The sequence below is a fragment of the Bidens hawaiensis genome, unplaced genomic scaffold, assembly GCF_021521415.1.
Source record: "Bidens hawaiensis isolate Kalapana, Puna unplaced genomic scaffold, B.hawaiensis_p1.1 tig00016747_1, whole genome shotgun sequence".
NCBI classification, from domain to species: domain Eukaryota; kingdom Viridiplantae; phylum Streptophyta; class Magnoliopsida; order Asterales; family Asteraceae; genus Bidens; species Bidens hawaiensis.
The window spans coordinates 533,912-538,993 of record NW_027492537.1 but is presented as its reverse complement, the minus strand read 5'-3'; positions in this window follow the sequence as shown (position 1 = coordinate 538,993).

Here is a 5,082-nt window from a genome sequence, read left to right as displayed (position 1 = left end):
AAAGAGGGATCAGACCCTAATAATATCTGAGATAGACAAGAAAGGGATCAGACCCTAATAATATCTGAGATAGACAAAGGAAAGAGGGATCAGACCCTAATAATATCTAAGATAGAAAGGATAGTAATTATATAGTATGAAAGTAATAAAGCATGAACGTATGTATGAAATTATGTAATGAAAGTAAATTAGTAAAGTAATTATGATGCATCTTCGGATGTAAAATTGAAGGTAAGTGTATGTATTGTATGATATGTGATTAACTAGAACTCACTCAGTGTAGCTGACTTTTAGTATGCACGCAGGTGAGTAGGATGAGACAGCTGGCTTGAGCGGGGACACATGGCAGAAGAATGAGAGTAGGGCATCTGAAGACTTATGATATTTTATATTTAATGTTTTAATTTTGGAAAGACAATAATGTTTAAAAACATGTTATGAATTATTATTGTAACGTTATGAAAGTTTTATATTCCGCGTAAAGTTTTAATTAACTCTGATAATTCGAACTGTGTTTATGAGTAAATCCAACGTCCAATGTAGGGCACCGGGAACGGGGCCTTACAAGTTGGTATCAGAGCATAAGTTCAAGAGAATTAAGCATCCTACATGCTTAGACTTAAACATCTAATGGGACTTAAGTAAGAAAAGGAAGAAGATGCCAGTTCGAGAAAGCCATGTGTCACTCAAGCAAGCTCGACAAAGGTAAAGTACATGATTAATTTCATGTATATTATAAGAATGTGTAAGGAAGTTTGCTTAACTGCTATAGAAAGAATGTTTGTATGCTAGCTTAATTGCTAGGAAAAGAATGAGTGTATGCTGGCTTAATTGCTAGGGATAAGAATGTAGTTTATATGTATGTTTATAGGATTGTGCGAGTAGTAGAAACTAGCACAAGTGAAATCATAAAGGGAAGTGTGTAGAACCTGAAGAGTAATGTAAATAGTTAATTACATTTGGCCACTGTCATTAACTACTTACCTTACGAACCATATGCTAAATAATTCCTAGAGTGATAACATTTGTGTTTCCTTAGAGATAAGATAAATGATTGATACAAAGGAGGTCCTACTGGATGCTGTGGTAAGACACGTTCCAACCAGACACCCTTTTTTAAGACGGTGACAAAGTGATATACGAAAGCAGTAAGACTTCAACTTTAGGAAGTAATGAAGAAGGATCACACTTGGAGCTTGTAGTCAAATATTAATGGAGCTGCTAAATTGTTTCGCACTACAATGCCAACAATGTTCGCTGAAGCATCAAAGGCAGCCCGAACTGGGAAGTCCAAGTGGAAGAAACATGAAAGAAACAGAGATAATCCAACTAGAATGAGTCAAGAAATGTAGTATGTCTGCAATGGTTACTTCATAGAGGAACTTGTTGGGATCGTGAGTAACAAATCGAATGATGATAAAAGCAGAGATGACCGAGAGGGACGGGTGTATGTCGAGTCATCCTAATTGAACAGGAATGAAAGGACAAGACTACATAGTGTAGCTAATATGAAAGAAGACGCTAAGAAGAATGTAATTATGTACCTGAGACTTTATAGAAGAGACCACTAGCGATACTTTCGTTAAGGTATGAGAATGGTTAAGCATTGTAAGGTAGAACTAGAGGGAAGTGAGTTCCTTGCTACTCCTTATGTTCAACCTTAAGAGAGTTCGATGTCGTTTGGGAATGGATCTTTTGTATGAGCCTAAGCCTCATATAACATGTAAGAGCAAGTCGATAAGGTTTATGTCTTTGGATGGAGGTACAGTGACAATTTATAGTATTAAGGAAAGTTCAGGGCTTAAAGTCATTCCGATGATAAAAGCTGAAGGTTTGTTAAGACGAGGGTGCAGTGCCCACCTGGCGTATGTTCTCAAAGCTACGACCGATATGAAAGAAGTGAAAGATGGTCCTATAGTGTGTAACTAACCATAAGTGTTCCTAGAGGACCTTCCGAGGTTACCACTGGAACGAAAGGTAGAATTCAAGATAGAGTTAATACCAGAAGCACAAGCCGTCGCGAAAGCACATTACTGCCTAGCGTCGTCCAAGATGAAAGAGTTAATGTCCAAACTGCAAGAACTCCTCGACAAAGGTGTTTTAATGACGAGTGTTTTCCTACGGGGTGTACCAGTGATGTTCATGAAGAAGAAATATAGAAGTATGAGAATGTGTATAGATTACCGCAGGTTGAACGAGCTTATGGTGAAGAATAAATATATGTTCCACGGATTGATGATTTGTTCAATCGGTAGGGTGCTAGTTGGTTCTCGCAAATAGACCTCAGAGCAGGCTATCATTAGTTGAAAGTGAAAGAGGCAGACATCCCTAAGACAACGTTTTAGACACGACATGGACATTAAGAGTTCTCGTGATATCGTTTGGATTGATGAATGCTCCTGCAACATTTATGGTTATGGTGAATACGGTATGTCATCGGATGTTGGACAAATATGTTATTGCCTTTATTGATGATAACCTTGACATATTTAAGGAATAAGTCCGACCATGCTGAACACTTGAGAGAAGTGTTGGAGACGCCGAAGAAAGGGTAACTGTAAGATAAGTTTTCAAGGTGTACCATCGATACATGGAAATCTCTTCAAGAAGAAAGAACGGAATACGAGGCAAGAATACGGGTAAGGCTGATAAAGGATTATGATTGTGATGACAAGTATTCTCCTGGAGAGGCCAACGAGGTCACTGACGCATTAAGTCGTAAAGGTGGAGAGGTTATCACGACAATTAAGTCGTATAAATTAGTTAGTACTTCAGATTGCATGAGCGAGATCCACGAGGTACAGTTAAAAGTTATAAAGTATGAGAGGAAGATGAAAACGAAATGAATTCTCTAGTTACACCGAGACTTGGAAGATAATACTTATGATGTGAAAATCAGATTTGGTCGCCTGAGGATTTCACATCATGGATATCTTCGAGGCCAAATCCTAGATGAAGGTCATAAGTCTAGATACTCGGTTTACAACGAGGCATCAAAAGGAAAGATGTCGGTTACAATGAAGGCATATACTAATGAAGTGAAACTCTTAAGCAAAATTCAAATGAAGATGAATCCATGGTATGTGACAGCTGTGGATAGACATGATATTTTGCCTACACGGATAAGAACAACCACAAGTGTTACAAATATGGAGCCGAAAATCACACCGCAAGAGGATGCTAGAAACTAAGGACAAAAGATGGAAAGACATGTAAGGAAAGAGTAGATATGATTTAGACTTTTGTCTACTTGAATTGAGTCTTGACACGAATGATTAGTGTGTAAATGATAATCATGTGATCATGGACGAGAAGTCCTCTAGAACGATACAGACATAATGGTATTATAAATTTCCATATGAAGGTCAAAACATGCCTTGAAGAAAACTTGGTTAGGATAAATAGTTATGATATATCGGGCAACCTGATATGCAGCAACAGACAACAATATTTAGAGGACAAGACGAGATTTGATTAGTTAAGAGAAGAAAGACGTATCAGCACAGACTTCATGATAAATCTACCTTACACATCTATAACTCATGAACCCTATGTATTGATGTAGAGCTGAGAATGAAAGAAGGTTTAAATGGTGACTTAAGGAGTTTTCCTACAAGTTATGCAATGGATGTGGTCAAGAATTGCAAAGAGTGTTCTATCTCAAGGAATAGACAAAGGGATTTTAAGAAGTAATCCTAAAGGAGAAACTGGGAAGGTTTCCTTTTTGAATTAATATGTTTTGAACGTATTGAAAAGCATTATATTTGCTAAAGATTGTAATTGGACGGAATGGTCATTCAGTGCTAAGTGTAATGATAGTAACCGCAATGTTTCTATTTAAAGGACAAGAAAGAATAGCATGCTTGAGGAAGTAATATGCACTTGCAAAGTCGGGATAAGAAAACGTATCATCGAGGACTTCATGGACAAGCTTCCTGGGACAGCTAAAACTAATGAACATCACTCGATGATTGTGAAACAAAGGATAAACCGGTAAGTTAGGAAGCTAAGCCAGTTCAAGAAAGGATGTGAATACAAAAAGTATACCTTATACAAGGACTAGCAGGTTTCGAGGACGAAACCTCTTATAAGGTGGGTAAACTTGTAACATCCCGAAATTTCTAAGAAAAATATTTAATATATTATTTATTTATGGTGGAAAGGTTTTCTTGAGTAAGTAGAGAATTAATAAAATAACAAAGATGGAAGGATAAGTAGGCTAATTAGATGAAATTAATTATGGTCCAAAAAGAAAATATAGGCCTAAGGTCCATGGGCTTAAGGGAGTATAAATAACCCTAATCCTTTCCATTTTCACACATCTCTACACCATAGCCTACACCATAAAAAACACACTTCTCAAATTTTCGTTTTTGAGAAAACCACCCACAAAGACACAAAGATTCCCGGAGATCTAATTGTCGGATCGGTCTCAAATTTTAACTGAGTATTCATGGTATATAAATGAAATTTCCACCGATTAAATATTCGATCAGAGATGAAGAAGTCTAGTTTTTATCACCAAAACCGTAGCAGCTCAAAAGTGAAGATTTGGCGACTGTTCAGCTGTTCCGGTGACTGTAGCAGCGGTTTCCAGTGAAGACGAGCTGATGGATTTGTAGATTGGGATGAGACGGTTCCGTGGCCGCTTGAATCACTCAAATCGGAGTTCGTTTGATATGGTTTTGGGCTTCTCGAGTGATTTCAGACAAAAACTTTAAAGGTACGTTTTTGTTAAAAAAAACTAACTTTTTGTGCACGGATTTACATGAAACATGGTAGGATGATAGATCGGGTCATGATTATTGATAAATAATGAACTTGATAGTAAATGGGTTAGTTGGTTTGTTTCGGGTAAAACGAGTAGTGTTCGATTTGTGTAAAGGACGGGTAAATGAAGTCGGTTTTACACGGAACTTGGTGGGATAGTAAATCGGACCTTATTATGTGAGAAAAATGTAAACTTGAACATAAACGAGTTGTTTGGAATGAAACGAGTTATACGGTCTCATATGTTTGGACGCATATGATGTTAGCGTATAAGTGTGTGTATCTGTATAAGTCTACTCATCGAATAAGTAG